At 42.0% G+C, this 19,206-nt stretch overlaps 1 pseudogene; it reads left to right on the plus strand.

Annotated features, from left to right (window-relative positions):
* Positions 1-2,838: 2,838 nt before the first annotated feature.
* LOC132819993 (sodium- and chloride-dependent neutral and basic amino acid transporter B(0+)-like) overlaps positions 2,839-19,206 on the plus strand; it is a 51,475-nt pseudogene continuing 35,107 nt past the window's right edge.

Here is a 19,206-nt window from a genome sequence, read left to right on the forward strand (position 1 = left end):
AAAGAAAGGCTGAAACGTTTTTTCACTGGAGCGTAGGAGGTTGAGAGGTGACCTGATAGAGGTTTATAAAATAATGAGAGGTATAGATAGAGTTGATGGTAGTTGTCTTTTCCCTAAGATGGGGAATTTCAAGACTAGGGGGACATTTTTAAGGAGAAAGTGAGGACTGCAGATGCTGGAGATCAGAGCTGAAAATGTGTTGCTGGAAAAGCGCAGCAGGTCAGGCAGCATTCAAGGAGCAGGAGAGTCGATGTTTCGGGCAATTTTTAAGGTGAGCAGTGAGAAGAGAGAGATTTGAACAAGATATGAGGCAATTTTTTTACACCAAGAGTAGTTTGTGTGTGGACTTCCTGAGAAATGATGGATGTGGGTACAATTACAGCGTTTAAAAGATATTTTGATGGATACGTGAATAGGAAAGGTTTGGAGGGATATGAGCCAAGACCAAGCAGGTGAGACTAACTTAGTTTGGGATTATGTTCAGCATGGACAGGTTAAACCAAAGTGTTTCCATGCTGTATGAATCTATGACTCTGACCAATCAGAAAGAGGCTGGCAAGAAGTCAGGAAAGCTCCAGAGTGCATTGCGATCCGGAACAGATTAGTGTTGGATCACCACATTTATTTCTGGAGAAGGTGGGACGTACAAGTGTTCTGGTTTTCTGAAGGTATTGCTGAATGTGATGGTGGGATTTAAAACTAATTTTTGCAGGGGTCTGGGATACTAAATGGAAGTTCAGTAAAGGTTGATGTACTGAAAAGTATTGAAGAACCCACCATTGCAATGCAGAAATTCGTGCAAATATATTCAAGTTAGTGCAGAATGGAGTGTGGCAAAGATGGATGGTATTTTTTAATGCAAGGAGTCTTGTGAGTAAGGCAGAGGAGTTGTGCGTGTTTATTAATGTATGAGGATCTAATATCATTGCTATCACAGAGATGGTTGTGGTTGAGGAAAGAACATGATTGTCAGCACAATATTCTGGGTTATAGAATCTTCAGGTGAGATAGGGGAGATGGGTGAGGGTGTAAAAGAGCTGGTGTCACCACATTGATCAGGGAGTCAGTTACTCCAGTAAGCAGGAATAATATCTTAAAAACAAACACAAACAATGCTGCAGAACACAGAAGGTCTGGCAGAATCAATAGAGAGATAAACAGAGTTAATTAGTTGAGTCCAGTACAAGGCTTCTTCAGAGTTGAAAGTTGTAGGAAAATAGGCCTTTATACTTTTGTCAGAGACAGAGGAGGGTGTAGGGGCCAGAGGACCAGTGCAAAAGACAGGGAGCAGCAGCAGCAAGAGAGAACAGCTCCTTCGGGTGATTGATGGCGGTTGCAGCTGCCATGGTGATCGGTCTTCCTGTGTTTTTTTTGTTTCTGCATGGGAGTCGGTTGGGGCAGGGCCCCATGCAGTCCCAGATCCTTGGCTGGCTCTGGCTCTAGCACTGAGGTCACAGATGAGGCCTGAGCCAGGATCCCGATGACTGGTGGCAGCTTCGCAGGGAGAGCAGTAGGTAGGAGATCAGGCCCATGGCTCCAGCTCAGACATAGAGGCTTGTGGGAGACGTGGCAATGGCAGGGGTGGGTCCATAATTAAGAACTCAGAGCCCAATGACAAGACCCTGGAGCCCGTTACAAAGACCCTGGCTGATGTTAAGCAGTGAATGGAGGAGGAGCGGAGGGTATTAAGAAGAAGAGGGAAAGATGAACTCAAAAGCAGTAAAATTTTGCATTAAACTCAGTCTTTCAAGATGACGCTGAATGTGGTGACACATTGCATTTTGCACAAGAGAATACACTTTTTGTTGTATTTTTATATGCAATCATCACTCTTCCAAACCCACTGGTGTTTGTGATTCAGCCAAAAGATCATGCACCTAGCAAAGCTTCTAATGATCCAGCCAGATAGCTAAGCTGATCAGTAAATAACATTTGAAAGCAATGGACGTTTTTCAGTAATTAGCTCTGGATCTCACACTGAGAGAGCCCTATCTAATCATACAATTCAGAATATTGCTTTACCCTATCAATAACCTACTCCAATACAGATGAAGACTTTTGAATATTAATGTGCTGCTCTTTCAATTGGTGACTTGCTGATAGTCAGAGGCAACAGTGTAGGAACCATACTATTTAATAGTTACTTAACTTTTCCAACTATAGAACTATTACACCTCACTTTAGTAAGCATAGTTATAATTTAGGCGATAACATTTCATGATGGAATGCTAAGAAAGCAATACAGATTTACTTCTCTCTTATAATCTTCTAACTTTAAACATTTGGTTAGAGGTGAGACTGCCAGATCAATGGACAAGCAATCATGTTTTTCCCAAATCCATGTACATTTCATCTTATATAGGGATTACAAAACTGCAGCCACACATTCAAAACTAATTAAAATTTCATTACGTAAAATGAACTCGGGTAGCAGGGGATGACAATTATATTTCTAATATGGGAGAAGACCCGTTCATTTTTAGAAGAAATCTTAGATAGCTTTTCTTTGGCTGAAGTTCAACTTGGTTTGGATTCACTTGGAAGCTATTCCTTTTAAAACCAGCGCTTTGCCCAAACCCTGAGGACAGGGAATGAATGCCCTTTGATCGTAACTGTTCTGAAAACAAATCATTTAACTCAATAGAAATGTTTAGTGTGGAAATTGAATGATTAGCTAAGTAGAGTTACACCTGTTATGAAACACAGTAAGAGGCTGACTTCTGACTCAACAAGAATAATCCATTCATGAGAAGTTGAAGGACTTTTGGCCAAAAGGAGTGTCCTCATTTTACTTCCAATTCTTGTGCAAGTGGAAGAATAGTTCATTGATGTCTGAAAATGGACCGAAGGCATTTATTTCGGTTCTTACTGAATGATAATCGGCCAAACCCTCCACAGGATGCGGTGAGTATTTCAACAAAACAAAACAGTAAAAATCCATGTAAGACAATTTGAGATACTGTTGATTTGTAGATTTTGGTCGTTGTGAATTGTAGACTCTCTGTGGACATCTGGCTGTTTCTAACCTGACAGACATTGCTGCTAAATAGAGAACTGCACCATTTTCCGATAGTTGTGGGAGTGCTGACTATACATTTCACTTGAGATCTAGTCTGAGAAAGATTAATGTCTGAGCTTGCCATTTCAATTCTTTATCCCAGGATACCGCCAATGAACATGGTGCTGTGGGTGATGAGAATGTGGAACGGGGTAACTGGTCTTCAAAGACTGATTACCTGCTCTCAATGATTGGTAATGCAGTGGGTTTTGGGAATGTTTGGAGATTTCCTTACCTGGCTTACAAAAACGGAGGAGGTACGGTAGAGAAATTAAAAATATCGGAGAGTAAGAAAGGCAGAACTAAATGGATCGATTTGTTGACTTATCCTGAAAATTGTAGTTCAGTAAATAACAAATGTTTATTGCACTAAAAATGATATAGTAAATAATGCAGAGTTAAACAATTTCAATGTGAACAGGTAAATTCAATCCCACAGCTAACAAGTTTGACTACTATTTTCTTAGGAAGAGAGAGATATGTCAAGGTAATAGTTTAAAATTAGCAATGTGATGCATCAAATATATGCTATTTATAAACCAAAGTAAATGGTTCATTTATTAATTTGCAATGTATTTTCAGTTGATATTGTTTGGAATGCATGAGCCATCCACCTCAGATATATTTACTGCACAATGTGTGAAATCCTCAGAAGAGCAGGCTCTTCAGACAGGCCCTGTGTTCAGGTTTGTACATTATCATCAAAACTGCTCAAATCAGGGCTCTTCACAACCCACACCATTGGATTGATGGAAACCAAGCGCAAATGTATAAGAAATGTCACAACATGACTGTGTAAAGTGACCTGAAAAGATATCTGATTGTGTTAGAGAGTGAAATTCACAAAACGGGAATTTGGACATTCGTAGAGATTTCAGGGTAAATTTTAATCCACCCCACACAGTGTAAGCATGGAGTTTCACTTGAAAATTGAAATCCTTTCCGCTATTTTCCAGGTGCATTCCTTATTCCCTATTCTGTCATGCTGGCCCTTGTTGGGATACCATTGTTTTTCTTGGAGTGTTCCTTTGGTCAGTTTGCCGGCCTTGGGCCTGTTGCAGTGTGGAGGGCTGTGCCTATATTACAAGGTGAATGTTTATTTTATCGATACAGTCACAGCAAATTCGGAAAAGTAATAGTGTTGATTTAATAAATAATAATAAACCTCCCTTATCTGACAAAGGTTAAAGCCAAGCTTGTGAAGTAATGTTGCACTCTGATCTGCCATACACATTATTAGATGTGGTACATGCTGTCTATTGGTTTTTGGCTCATAGTTTGTCAGGTTTTTTTTATAAAAATGATGAATTGAAACCCAGGATTCGGGACCTAACACAGCAGAGTGACATCACTGGTAAGGCATAAGTTCATTGATTGATAATAGCTACTAACATGACTATTATTGGCTACTTTCAGGTTGAAGGTAAATAAGGGAAATATTTAAGGTTACAAATTAAAAGATCAGTTGGAATTTTTTGAAAAAAAAAATTAAGAACTTTTTAAATAAAATCGAGATGTAGGGCTAGACAATATCTTGTAACTGCATGAAATTGGAGTTGATGGACCCTACTGAGGAGCTGAAAATGTGTTGCTGGAAAAGCGCAGCAGGTCAGGCTGCATCCAAGGAGCAGGAGAATCGACGTTTCGGGCATGAGCCCTTCTTCAGGAATGAGAAGAGTGTGCCAAGCAGGCTAAGATAAAAGGTAGGGAGGAGGGACTTGGGGGAGGGGTGTTGGAAGTGCGATAGATGGAAGGAGGTTAAGGTGAGGGTGATAGGTTGGAGTGGGGGTTGGGGCGGAGAGGTCAGGAAGAAGATTGCAGGTTAGGAAGGTGGTGCTGAGTTCGAGGGTTGGGACTGAGACAAGGTGGGGGAGGGGAAATGAGGAAACTGGAGAAGTCTGAGTTCATCCCTGAGAGGCCACATCGGGTGCAGCGGATGCAGCAAATTATGTGTGTGGAGGTGCAGGTGAATTTGTGGCAGATATGGAAGGATCCCTTGGGGCCTTGAAGGGAAGTAAGGGGGGAGGTGTAGGTGCAAGTTTTGCATTTCTTGCAGTTGCAGGGGAAAGTACTGGGAGTGGAGGTTGGGTTGGTGGGGGGTGTGGACCTGACGAGGGAGTCACGGAGGGAGTGGTCTTTTCGGAACGCTGATAGGGGAGGGGAGGGAAATATATCCCTGGTGGTGGGGTCCGTTTGGAGGTGGCGGAAATGATGACGGATGATATGAGGTTCAATGTGACCACATCTGTGACAAGTGTTGGCTTCTCTTGTGTATGACCTGTCCTTCTTTGTGTGTGGCTGCATCAAGCTGTGTGTAGCTCCTCAGTACACAAACACTAAATCTGACTATGTACTGAGGTTCTACTTGTCCCTGGTGTTGTGAAGGATGGGACTGGTCTTGTTGCTGCAGACTGCTCCAAGGAATTTAACTGTTCCATATCGTCTGTCCTTTGTGAAGAATTTCAAAACACTTTTCACCACAGGTCTATTAGGAAGAGGTCAGTATGTAGCATCCTCAAGACCCTGTTGGAAAAGGACAGGTTAGTCAGCAGACTGTCAAAGTCATTTCGCAGAATGCCTCATCGCCAGAATTTTCCAACAAGCACCATGACATCACTTGGCTCATGGTGAGAAGGGCAGTACCTGTGAGATTCTTCTCGTACGCTTGGATTGTCTGCGCCACTGCATGTTGCCTACAAATCGGTTTAAGGAGGGGGAGTTTGTGACTGTCTCACATCTCCTGCTGGAATATGCCTTTGCAAAGAGAGACTGGAGAGAGATGCCACAACTGTGTCACTCGCCCATCTCCACTGACTTGCAGCTGTCTGCACTGGACCCGCTGTTATAGGAGTCACCATTCTTCAGGCGCCATCTCATCACTGCTGGGCCCATCTCAATGCTGCCTCCAATACTGGGTAGACTGTTGGGCCCCACAACCAAGAGTTCCCACTCCGGGCCTCCCGTGATTCCAGCCAGGAGTCTCCTGCTCCGCCGATGCCTTGGTGACACCAGGTGTCCCCGCTCTGGGCCTACTGCGAGCCGGAGTGCCTCATTCCACTGACAGGCCAGTCTGCTGGTGTGCCAAGATTCCCACTCCAGCCATCGTCCTCCAATATGCCAGCACTGGCACCTTAAAGAGTCCATCACCTCCGTCTCCGATTGCTGGAGGAGCAGGGGAATGTCCTTGCTACCATCACTGCCACCTCCAATTACCGGAAGGCTGTCACCACTCCGTGTAAAGCCTGCTCTTGTTGCCTCTGACCAACCCACCAAAGAAACGAGAAATGAAAAGAAAAAAAATCAAGAGAGAGCAGAAATTAAAAGATTTTTAAAACGTAGATGGAAGTGGATGAGCTCTAGATAAGAGTCTGCATGCAGCCCTGCTACACTGTCGCCATCTTGGAAAATTGAGGGTTTGCAGAGCAAAAATGACCCTGACGAGAGTTATGTCCAGGCCTCCCAGCAGCAGTCAGGATATGGGTCAGAAAATAAATCAGGAGGTAGAAAAGGCATGTAAAAAATGATGCACAATTGCAGTAACCATGGGAGTCTTCAATATACAACTGGACGAGGAAAATCAGGTTGGTAGGGGATCCAATAAAAAAGGGATTTGCAGAATGTCTACGAGGTGATTTGTTGGAGCAACTTGTGATAGAGCCCTCCAGGGGACAGGCAATTCTGGATTTGGTGCTGTGTAATGAGGTAAACTCGATTAAGGAGCTTAAGGTGAATGATCCATCGGGGGCAGTGGCCATAATATGATAAAATTCACCCTTCAGTTTGAAATGGAAGAGCAGGAATCTGGTGTAAGATCTTTACAATTGAGTCAATGCAACCAGAAAGCCATGAGGGAGGGGCTGACCTGAGTTGATTGGAAGGGGACCATAACAGGGAGGACGGTAGAGCAGCAATAGCAGGAGTTTCTGGAGGTAGTTTGAGGGGCAAAACAGAAATTCATCCCAAGGAAGAAGAAACATAGTAAAGGGAGGATGAGGCAACCACGGCAGACAAGGGAAGTCAGGAATAGCATCAAATCAAAAGGAAAAGCATCCAATGTGGTGAAAATTAGTGGGAAGTCTGGAAATTTGGAGGCAGTTAAAAACTAGCAGAGGATACTTACAAAAGCAATAAGGGGGAAGAAGATGAAATCTGACGATAAGCAGATTGTAATATAAAAGAAGATTGCAAGAGTTGCTTTAGATGCATAAAAGGTCAGAAAGAGGTGAGAGTGGACATTGGACCATTAGAAAATGAGGCTGGGGAAGTAGTAATGGGGAACAAAGAAATGGTGAAGAAAGTGAATAGGGACTTTGCATCAGTCTTCACTGGTGGAGGCACCATTAGTGTGCCAGGATGTCAAGAGTCAGGAGGCAGAGGTGAGTGTAGGGGCCATTCCTGTGGGGAAGGTGCTGGGGAAGCTGCAAGGTCTGTAGATGAGTAATTCAGCTGGGTCAGATGGACTACACCCCAGAATCCTGAAGGTGATAGCTGAGGAGATTGTACAGGCATTGTTGGTGAACATTCAGGAATCACTGGAGTCAAGGAAGTTGCCAGACAACTGGAAAATGGTTAATGTAACATCCCTGTTTGGGAACGTATGGAGGCAGAAGGGAGGAAACTATAAGCCGGTTAGTCTGACCTTGATCATTTATAAGATTTTACAGTCCATTATTAAGGATGAGATTGTGGAGGGTTTGGAAGTGCATGGTAAAGTAGGGCTGAGTTAGCACAGCTTCATCGAGGGTAGGTCATGTCTGACAAGTTTGTTAGAATTCTTTAAGGTGGTAATGAGCAGGTTAGGTGAAGGAGAACCAATGGATGTGATCTATTTGAATTTCCAGAAGGCCTAAAATCAGGAGCCATGTATGAAGCTGCTAAATGGGATAAGAGCCGGTGGTGTTAGGGGCAAGGTCCTGACATGGTTAGATTAGTATGCATATAGGCCCTTTGGCCCAACAAGTCTACACTGACTCTCCAAACAGTAACCCATCCAGACATGGATAGAGGATTGGCTGACTGTCAGAGGGCAGAGATTAGTGATAAATCCACCAGTTCCACAAGGACTGTTGGGACCACAACATTATACATTAACAATCTGGACAAAGGGACTGGGGGCATCGTTGCTACGTTTGCAGTTGTTGCAAAGATTGGTAGAGGGACAGGAAGGGCTGAGGAAGTGGGAAGGCTGCAGAAGTACTTACAGTAGTGAGGAGAGTGGGCAAAGAAATGGCAGATGGAATACAGGATGGGAAATTGTGAGAGTTATGCAATTTGGTAAGAAGAATAGAAACAAAGACTATTTTCAAATTGGGGAAAGGCTTTGGAAAACCGAAACATAAAAGGTAGGAGTTTAGGATTCCCTTAAAGTTAACATGCAGGTTCAGTTGGCAGGTAGGAAGGCAAATACAGCGTTAACATTCATTTCAAGAGGGTTAGGATATAAGAGCAGAGATGTGCTACTGAGGTTCTATAAGGCTCTGGTCAGACGGCATTTGAAATATATGAAAATGTTTGGACCCCATGTCTCAGAGAGGATGTTCTGGCCTTGGAGTGGTCCAGAGTAGGTTTACAAGAATGATCCCAGGGATGAAGGGATTGTCAAATGAGGAACAGTTAAGGGCTCAAAGGAGCCGAGGAGGATTTACAGAATAATGACATTTACAGAATAATGAAATTTACAGAATAATGAATGGTCTGAATAGAGTAAACCTGGAGAAGATGTTTCCACTAGTAGGAGAGACTGGGACATGAGGGAACAACCTCAAGCTGAAGGGACAACTCATCAGAACTGAGATAAAGAGGAATGTCCACAGCCAGAGGGTGGTGACTCTGTGGAACTCATTGATGCAGCAGGTTGTGAAGGCCAAGTCATTGAGTAGACTCAAGACAGAGATAGATAGGTTCTTGGTGGTAAGGGGTGCAAGAGTTATGGGGAGAACTCAAGAGAATGAGGTTCAAAAATATATCAGCCATGACTGAATGGCAGAGCAGACTCAGTGGGATGAATGGCCTAATTCTGCTCCTATATCTTATGACCTTATGGCCTAAGACTGGGCATGTGTGATTATCACCACTCACAATGATAATGGTGTCCTAAAGAATTAGTGAGAGGGCATATAAAGGTGAAGACAAGGAGCATCATTCTTGTAATCTAGACAAAGAATTGTAACATAATTAACATTTCCTGTTTAATACAAAAAGCCTTTGAAATCTTTACTGTTGGACACTGAATGTTGAAGCAGCCAACATAATCGATTAAACAAAACTGATATTTCCCCAAAGGTGTGGTCAGCCATGGCAGTCTCCCTGTTCTGTCCTGTGCTCACTGAAAGAAAATCCAATTTGGTTGAATGACCAGCCAAATGCATGTCAAATACATTATTTTAAATCAATAATTCACAAACCAGACTCCCCTGTTCTTTCTTCTGTTTTCAGGTGTGGGGATTGCTATGATGCTTCTGATTACAATGTCCAACATTTCGTACAACTGCATCGTTGGCTACAGTCTATACTACCTGTTTGCTTCCTTCCAATCACCCCTACCATGGGCAGACTGCTTCAGTTGGTGGGGAGCAGATGAAACATGCAGCAGGACCCCCAAAGGTACAGTGTTAGCTTCTACTGGGGAAAGTGTACACACTGACTGTTCATTGTTCATTCTGTCAGTCTGAGTGAGGGAGAGAGATGAACAATAGTTTCAGTGACCATCCTCATTGTGGCCATACAGCAGAAAGACTCGGATAGAAAGCAGCAGCAGGAATCATGGCACTGAGTCACTGGAATAGCAGGACAGTCAGTCAGAAATAAATAGTGAAACATCAGAATTTAACAGTCTTTCACATGTCTCACGTTTACTTTCACCTTGTCAATAAGTCTGTGTTGAGTTCTTTCTGACTGCGTTCATTGTTTGTATCTCTCTCCATCCCTGTATTGTGTCTCACACTGACTCCCTTCTCTGTCTATTACTGTGTTTTTTGCAGCTATCATTTTCTTAACTTATTCTCTTTCTCTGAGTTTTTCCAAATATCGATCATCTCACATATATTTCTTACACAGTCTGACTCTAAGACACACAGAGTTTTTGTTGCAATTATTTAAATGTCTCATCTCTTTAATTTCATCTCATCTTCCGCAATAACACTATTTAACTCAGGATGTCTCATGTCACTATCAAAGGTTCATGTTGTGTGAATTGACAAAACTTAATGTGAAATCTTGATGTGAGTCAAGTTGAAATTTCTGAAACAGAGGACAAAATACTTCAGCTTTGAAAGAAAATCTACTTTTAAATAAACTGGGATTGTGGGTGTTCCCCTGACCATACTGTACAGACTGGGGCTGTGGGTGATCCTGGACATCAACTACAGTCTGCACAATATGGTGATACATCACCCACAGTCCCAGTCTGTACAATACAGTCAGGGATCACCCACAGTCCCAGTCTGTACAATACTGTCAGGGATCATCCACAGTGCCAGTCTGTACAATACAGTCAGGGATCACCCACAGTCCCAGTCTGTACAATACAGTCAGGGATCACCCACAGTCCCAGTCTGTACAATACAGTCAGGGATCACCCACAGTCCTAGTCTATACAATACAGTCAGGGATACACCTACAGTCCCAGTCTGTACAATACTGTCAGGGATACACCTACAGTCCCAGCTTGTACAATACAGTCAGAGATCATCCACAATCCCAGTCTGTACAATACAGTCAGGGATACACCCACAGTCCTAGTCTGTACAATACAGTCAGGGATCACCTACAGTCCCAGTCTGTACAATACAGTCAGGGATCACTCACAGTCCCAGTCTGTACAATACAGTCAGGAATCACCCACCGTCCCAGAGTGTACAATACTGTCAGGGATCATCCACAGTGCCAGTCTGTACAATACAGTCAGGGATCACTCACAGTCCCAGAGTGTACAATACTGTCAGGGATCATCCACAGTGCCAGTCTGTACAATACAGTCAGGGATCACTCACAGTCCTAGTCTGTACAATACAATCAGGAATCACCCACAGTCCCAGAGTGTACAATAATGTCAGGGATCATCCACACTGCCAGTCTGTACGATACAGTCCGGGATCATCCACAGTGCCAGTCTGTACAATACAGTCAGGGATCACTCACAGTCCCAGCCTGTATAATACAGTCAGGGATCACCCACAGTCCCAGTCTGTACAATACAGTCAGGGATACACCCACAGTCGCAGCCTGTACAATACAGTCAGGGATCACCCACAGTCCCAGCCTATATAATACAGTCAGGGATCACCCACAGTCCCAGCCTGTATAATACAGTCAGGGATACACCCACAGTCGCAGCCTGTACAATACAGTCAGGGATCACCCACAGTCCCAGTCTGTACAATATACTCAGGGATCACCCATAGTCCCAGTCTGTACAATACGGCCAAGAATCACCCACAATACCAGCCTGGACAATACAGTCAGGGATCACCCACAGTCCCAGTCTGTACAATACAATCAGGGATCACTCACAGTCCCAGAGTGTACAATACTGTCAGGGATCATCCACAGTGCCAGAGTGTACAATACAGTCAGGGATCACCCACAGTCCCAGTCTGTACAATACAGTCAGGGATACACCCACAGTCCCAGTCTGTACAATATTGTCAGGGATCACCGACAGTCCCAGAGTGTACAATGCAGTCAGGGATCATCCACAGTCCTGTATTTTTGCATTGAAGAGCTTCATATCTTTATTCCAAAAAAAAACTCTCGAAATTTTAGGACATTTCCATTATCCAATATTCCAGAAGAATAGAACTCAGTTTTTCTCTGCCTCAGACGAAGTGATGGAAGCTGGTACAATTAAAACATTTAAAAGTTAGCTGGATGTGTATATGAATGTGAAGGGTTGAGATGGATACGGGCCAAATGTTGGCAAATCGGACTAGATTAATTTCGGATATGTTTTTTAGCATGGACAAGTTGGACTGAAAGGTCTGTTCCTGTACTGTACATCTCTCTGACTCGATGACTCTTGATGTTATTTGTTCCATTTAGTATTTCAAAATCCGTGACGAAGTCATCTTTTTAGTTTTTAATTTATAAAGAATAGAATCATTGTCTGTCTAATACCATACAGTTAGGGACATCTATCAACACCCAGAAGACATGGATTTTCCATTATACACCCACAGAATTCAGTGATGGAAGTCCTTATCTCCATAGGCTAGGACTCATTCAAGTCGCGATCAATTTCCACATCTTCTACTTCAGAATTTGGAATGTTACATCTTGCCAAAAATAATTCAGATATGAAGAAGTTATTTTTGAGCTAAAATTACAATGTAATTTTTGAAAACAGTTGTTTCATCTTATCCTTGAGATTTATGTTATTTGAAATTTCATTTTTACATTGCTAGTTTCTGAAAGTGAATTGATAAGAGTACATTCAACAATGTGGTTCATCTGGGCTCAGAGTAATTATGGATGTCCGTAAGATCATAAGACCATAAGATATAGGAGCAGAATTAAGCCAATTGTCCCATCAGGTATGCTCCACTATTCGATCATCACTGATATGTTTCTCAAACTCATTCTTCTGCCTTCTCCCTGTAATGCTTGATCACCTTACCAATTAAGAACTATTTTATCTCTGCCTTAAATTCACCCAATGACTTGGCCTCCACAGCCCTCTGTAGCAATGAGTTCCATAGATTCATCACTCTCTGGCTGAAGAAATTTCTCCTCACCTCAGTTCAAAAGGGTTATCCCTCCACTCTGAGACTGTGCCCTAGGATCCTGGCCTCTCCTATGCATGGAAACAACTTCTCCACATCTACTCTATCCAGGCCTGTCAGTATTTTTAAAATTTCACTGAGATACACCCTCAAGGAAAGACACAGAGTCCTCAACTGCTCATCATGTGATAAGCCCTTCATCCCCAGGATCATTCTTGTAAACCTCCTCTGAATCTCTTCCAATGCCAGCACATCCTTCCTTAGATACAGGGCACAAAACAGCTCACAATATTCCAAATGAGGCCAGACCAAAGCTTTACACAGACTCTACAGTACATCCCTGTTCTTGAGTTCTAGCTCTCTTGAAGTGAGTTGCATTTGCCTTCATAACTGCCAATGAAACTTGCATGTTAACCTTAAGGGAATCCTGAACCAAGACTCTCAAGACCATGTGTACTTCAGATTTCTGAAGCCTTTCCCCATTTAGAAAATAGTCTATGCTTCTATTCTTCCGACCAAAGTGCACTTCCTCACACTTTTCCACATTGTATTCCATCTGCCACTTCTTTGCCCACTCTCTTAATCTCTGTAAGCCTTCTATAACCTCCTCACTTCCTCACCACTACCTGTCCCTTCACTTAGCTTGTCTCATCTGCAAACTTAGCAACAATGCCCTTAGCTCCTTCATCCAGATTGTTAATGTATAATGTGAAGGTCCCAACACTGATACCTGCAGAACTCCACTCGTCACCGTCTGCAATACCCAAAAAAGCCCCTTTATCACCACTCTGTATCTTCTGCCAGACAGCCAATCCTCTATCCATGCCAGTACTATGCCCCAAATGCCATGTGCTCTTATCTTATTTAACAGCATCCTGCTTCAGTCACCAATCAGCTCAAAGGCTTTTAAAATTAAATGCATCATAAACAAAATATAAATGCATTCTTTTTGTGTGTAACCACAGCTAGAGAAGGAGATCTTCTTTATGAAAATCCTCCACCTCACTAAGAAAGCTTCAGTACAATCAATAATTAACAATCTGCTCTGAAAACCCTGCACATGGCTTCACAGCTGTGACACCCTGCCCCCAACTTCCTCTGGAAATGTGATATCACCCCCAGTTCTCTGCCGATATGAAACTTGACCCCACCCTCCCATTCACTGTTACCATTGGACTCCATCCCCCTCCACCAATGTTGTTGCTACTGGAACCGACCAAGAAGACTGCTCCCTTCCCCCAAAAAATTCTCCTATCATCCTCAAGTTACCCTCAACACTGGACTATTTAGCAAACTCCATTGGTATCCTGCACCATGGCATCGTACCCACTTGGCACCCTACACCTCCTCAGCTGGCACCTTATCCACCTGGCAACCTGTCACCCTGCTCCTATCCACATGGAATTTTACATAGCTCTCGATTTGCATATCTGCACCCTACCTACATGCACCCTATTTAGCTGGCACCCTTTTCCTATCAGTTTAGCACCTTCCCTTCCCTGCACCCTAACACACATTTATGTTATGAACTTCCTGTTTGACAGCAGCTGTCAGGAACTTTAAAATGTGAGAAGACAGCAGTTGTGAAAAGGGGTTTTGCTTTCCCCTGGCAGGCTCTGTGCTGTGAAAGCACTGTCAGATTGAAAATGTGGCTCCCCATTTCTGAGAGAGCCCTGAGTTGAATCTACCGCTCAGAACTGTGGAGCTCCATTCATTTATTTTGTAAAACAAGGAGTGGTGTAGCAAGGTATGTGAGACTCTCCTTCCCTGGATAATCCAGCCCATTATAATCCTTAAAGTCTTCTCCAATAACTACTAGTGAATACTTTTGAAGTAACTTTTTAGATACAGTACCATTTTAATTTGGTTTTCTAATTACTTTTATGCAGACTTTTATCCAACAAGAGATTAAGCAGATTGAGCACCAGAGCAGGACTGTGCTGAGAGTGAGTGCACGGACTGTACCTCTGTGTTCTGATCTATGCATAACCTTACCCATGTAATCAAAAGGATTAACTAATTCAGTCAGAGTGAAACAGTGACCCTGGTTATATTGAAATGGGATGCAAAATTGATGTATAATACTGAAACATATTTTCCAGAGACTCTCTGCAATCTCACTCTGAGTGATGGATATTTTGAAATCGTTAATATAACACAGCTGCAGGAAAACAATGGATCTTGTCCAAATGGATCAGAAATCTCCAATCCTCACCAGGGCCCGAGTGAGCAATACTGGGAGTAAGTACCTTGCTGCAGATAGCTGCACCACTAACCTACACAGTTGGGCCAGTAACTCCTCTTGGGTTGGTTAGTTTGTTTATATGTGTTTAATGAGAGAGAAGCTGTTTCATTTTGATTGAGGTATTATTTACATTGCACACTTGTTACAAAATGGCATCATGGAAAGGAAACTTTTACTATTTAATATTCCTCTGGTTTCTAAGCATTGTAACTTTGACAATATTTATGAAGCAAAACCCTTTTCTTTGTTTTCTTGCTCTTCAAGGATAATATTCATGACCAGAATTCTTAAACATGAAATGGTTAGAATCATGTGTGACTGATGTTCATTTCTCTGCTTTTAATTGTAATAAGTTATTACTTTAACACACAGTCCTGGGATTGGATTTAGATTAACTGTCTGGAGGTAGATACCATGTGTAGGAAGATGAAGGAGCTGAATTCATTGGAAGACATAGTGACTAAACCAGATAGGTTTCACAGTGCATTGTGAAGCAGTCAGTGAAACATTGTCAGAAACTCTTTCACATCAAATCAGCTCTGCAGGGAATCTCATCAACTTGTTTGAACAAAGCTTTACATTGAAAAATATCAATACACACGAGGAAAAAAATGTCATACAGAATATCAAACTTCACATTTATTTCTGAGTGCAAGAATCAAAGCTTCTATAAATCAAAAATTAATTTAGATATTACACAACTCTGTTTGTTAAATACATTGATGCACTATGTCTAAAAACATCTGTGTGTAATGAAGAGTGTCCTAACTTACTACATGTTTTTGTTCTTATTTTCTGTAGTAAAGCAGTTTTATGCCGTTCCAGTTCAATGGATGAGACTGGGGAGGTAATCTGGTATTTAGCCTTCTGTCTGCTTCTTGCCTGGCTAATAGTTGGGACAGCATTATCAAAAGGAATCAAATCTTCAGGAAAGGTAAATGATTGGTGATAAATAGAGTTAAAACTCGTGACAAAGTAACAGTAAAGCTAGAAACGATAAATAATTTGTGAAGTGTCTGGTTTATCTCCCAGGTGATGTTAACAGTGTCTCTATGGAAAATGAGAGATTCATAATTCATCAACACTTCAGGCCTGAGGGAGATCTGAAGAACGTTCTCATGAGGGAAAGAACAGCAACTTCCCCAAACCCCTGCAATGTGTCCCTCATTCTAAGGGTTCACTCACTGACACTGGAATTCTGGGTGAATTTCCAATTGCTGTGGAAGGCTGAGGAAGGTTTGGGGGTTGGGGGGGGGAGTGGGGGAGGGGGGTGTGGTGGCGGTGATGGGAAAGGATAGGATCAGGGTTTTATTTGAGTGAAATGAGATTTGTCTGGACATGAGAATGGGACTGAGACCTGAGGAACAATCATTAGGTGAAAACAATAAAATGCTGGGAATGCTCAACAGCTTATGAAGCACCTGTCAAGACAAACCGATCTAATCTTTCACTTCCATGGACTTTCATCTGACAGAGAGAAATAAATAGCAGTTTAAGAGGTTTCTTAAGACAATGGACATGGGGAATATGGTTCGGTGAGTAAAAGGAAGATTCTGTGATAGGTTGGAGGACAACAGAGGTTAACTAACAAAGCTCTGACCTTCATCCCCGTTGTATTGTTGGATAGGTTCCAAACCAAAGAGCAAATGTAATTTTAAGGCTGTTAGAAGAATCACAACATGTGACATTCCAGTGTAATGTGCCTTTAGTAGTTATTAATGTTGAAGGAATATGTTGTAACAGCTGTGTAGCAGTTACTGTGGGTGGAATCTGTTAGTGACATGAGCAGCCTGTGCTAAGGTGAGATTTAATGCAGAATCAGGTGAGAAATCTCATAAGGTCCAACTTGACGTCAGGAACAACTTGCTGTGTCTTTTATGTACCTACCCAGTGAGGAGGTGAGCGTCTTGGGTAAGAATTACCTTTAACTGATTCTTTTCATTGTGTAATTTCTGTTATTATGTCTGAAGACCTGTGTCCCCTTAAGAAGGGTTCGAGATCGGTCAAAGGAATCGACAAATGCGGTTTATTCAAAAAACAAGGGTCATTAGTTGATTCAGTTAAGGTACCTTGATGCAATTCTATCCAGCAACACAGAGATTGAAGCTTCTGTGTTCTGGGGAAAAGTTGCGCAATTACATTTGAAAATTACACATTATTTACATGTTTTTAAAGAAATAGTACAGTCTTAATTACAAGAAAGACCAATCACATATGATTTACAGCGAATTAATCTAATGATATTTTCTGGGAAAGGGTTCTTAACTACAAAAAAATGTCCAATCAATTGTAATATGGTGATATGATTGAAGACAGGCTAATCCAATGGTATTTCCTTTAAGAAGGATATCTAATTTACGTAAATTGTCATGCCATGTATTAGTTCAACGTTTGTTCAAATGGTCAATTAATGTATCAGTGTTTATCTTATGAAAACTCTATTGTCCTCATCTTTCAACTGCAAGTTAATTCTGCAAATCAGCAGTATGTTCAGCAGTATGATTCACAGGCCATTTTATAGTATTCTTTTAAATCGAGAAACCATTTTGTTGTAATAAAAATCTTCATATTTTGTTGCCTAAATTCAAATTTTAGATCCTCATGTCTATAGGTTTAGCAGTGTTTAAATAAGCACATTATAACAATGTATCACAAAACAAAGTCTCAACATGCAAACCCTGTGAACTAGATGAAAACGCAATCCTTGCGTACATCTTCCATGTTACTATTCCTCTTCAGTTTGTCATCTGTTCCCTTCGATGCATTGATGAGAATCCATTTAATTTGCCATTTGGTTGGATAATATTGTCTTTATTCCAAGGTGAATGATGTATAAAAGTAGGCAAAACTTGCTACAAAGGTACAGCAGCTACTGTTTTGGTCTCCTTAGTTAGGGGGTATATTTGTATTGGAGAAAGTTCAGTGAATGTCTTTGCATTAATTCTTTTGAAAATATAAGTTTGAGCCTGTACTCACAGGAATTTAGGAGACCGAGAAATGATCTTCAAAGATTTCGAATGGTCTTAGAAAGCTTGACCTTCTCAGAGAATCTCGAACAGGGAGCACAGTTACAAAATAAGGTTCTCCAAATGAGGTAGAGATGAAGTGGAATTTTTAATCTTTCAAATACTCTTCCTCCGAAAGCAGTAGAGGTCAGATCATTGAATATATGCAAGGCAGAGTTTGACAAATTGTTGATGTACAAGAGAGTCAAAGGTTCTGGAGAGGGCAAGTGTCAGGGTGATCAGGCAGAATCTTATTGCATGGTGGGGCCACATGGCCTTGTACTGCTTCAAGGTTTTATTTTCTTCTGTTGTACCAGTAATACAGGAAAATCTAACAAGGTGCTCTCCATGCTCAGGTGGTTTATTTCACTGCGACATTCCCTTACGTGGTTCTGACCATACTCCTGATCCGAGGGGTTACCCTGGAGGGAGCTTCTAAAGGAATTGAATTCTACATCGGAAGCCAGTCAGACTTCTCCAGACTGGCTGATGCTGAGGTAAATACAGCAATATGAATGATTGAGTCTCATTAGTATTTTTAGTTGAATCGATTCGTGCCTCAGCACATTTACTTTGTTAGCTTGTCATCATTGATTTAAACTGAAAATGTGTTGCTGGGAAAGCGCAGCAGGTCAGGCAGCATCCAAGGAGCAGGAGAATCGACATTCCTGAAGAAGGGCTCATGCCCGAATCGTCGATTCTCCTGCTCCTTGGATGCTGCCTGACCTGCTGCACTTTTCCAGCAACACATTTTCAGCTCTGATCTGCAGCATCTGCAGTCCTCACTTTCATCATTGATTTAAAATCAATGTATTGCTTTTGAGTCCTTAATTCAATTCTTGGAAATTTTTAACAAAGCTTGTGATGAATTCAAAGAGTCAGTTTAAGGTCTATATCATCCTGCCATTAACAGGAAAGAAGGTCAGGGCATCAGCTATGATGGACGAGAGGATCGAAATTGATGAGGAATTATGATAGGGATTGGGATGCAATAGAATTCTTCCTTCATGCCTCCTCCTTTCTGAAATCTTGGAAATGATTCAGGAGTTTCAGGTGAAATACCTCATTGACCTACAAAGCAAATACTGACCCACATTTTGCTGTATCAGGGCAATAGAAAGAGCCACTCTTGATGAGCCTTGTCCTTATCCATTCTATGTCAATGATATTTGGTGCTGC

Source organism: Hemiscyllium ocellatum, chromosome 11, assembly GCF_020745735.1.
Source record: "Hemiscyllium ocellatum isolate sHemOce1 chromosome 11, sHemOce1.pat.X.cur, whole genome shotgun sequence".
NCBI lineage: Eukaryota > Metazoa > Chordata > Chondrichthyes > Orectolobiformes > Hemiscylliidae > Hemiscyllium > Hemiscyllium ocellatum.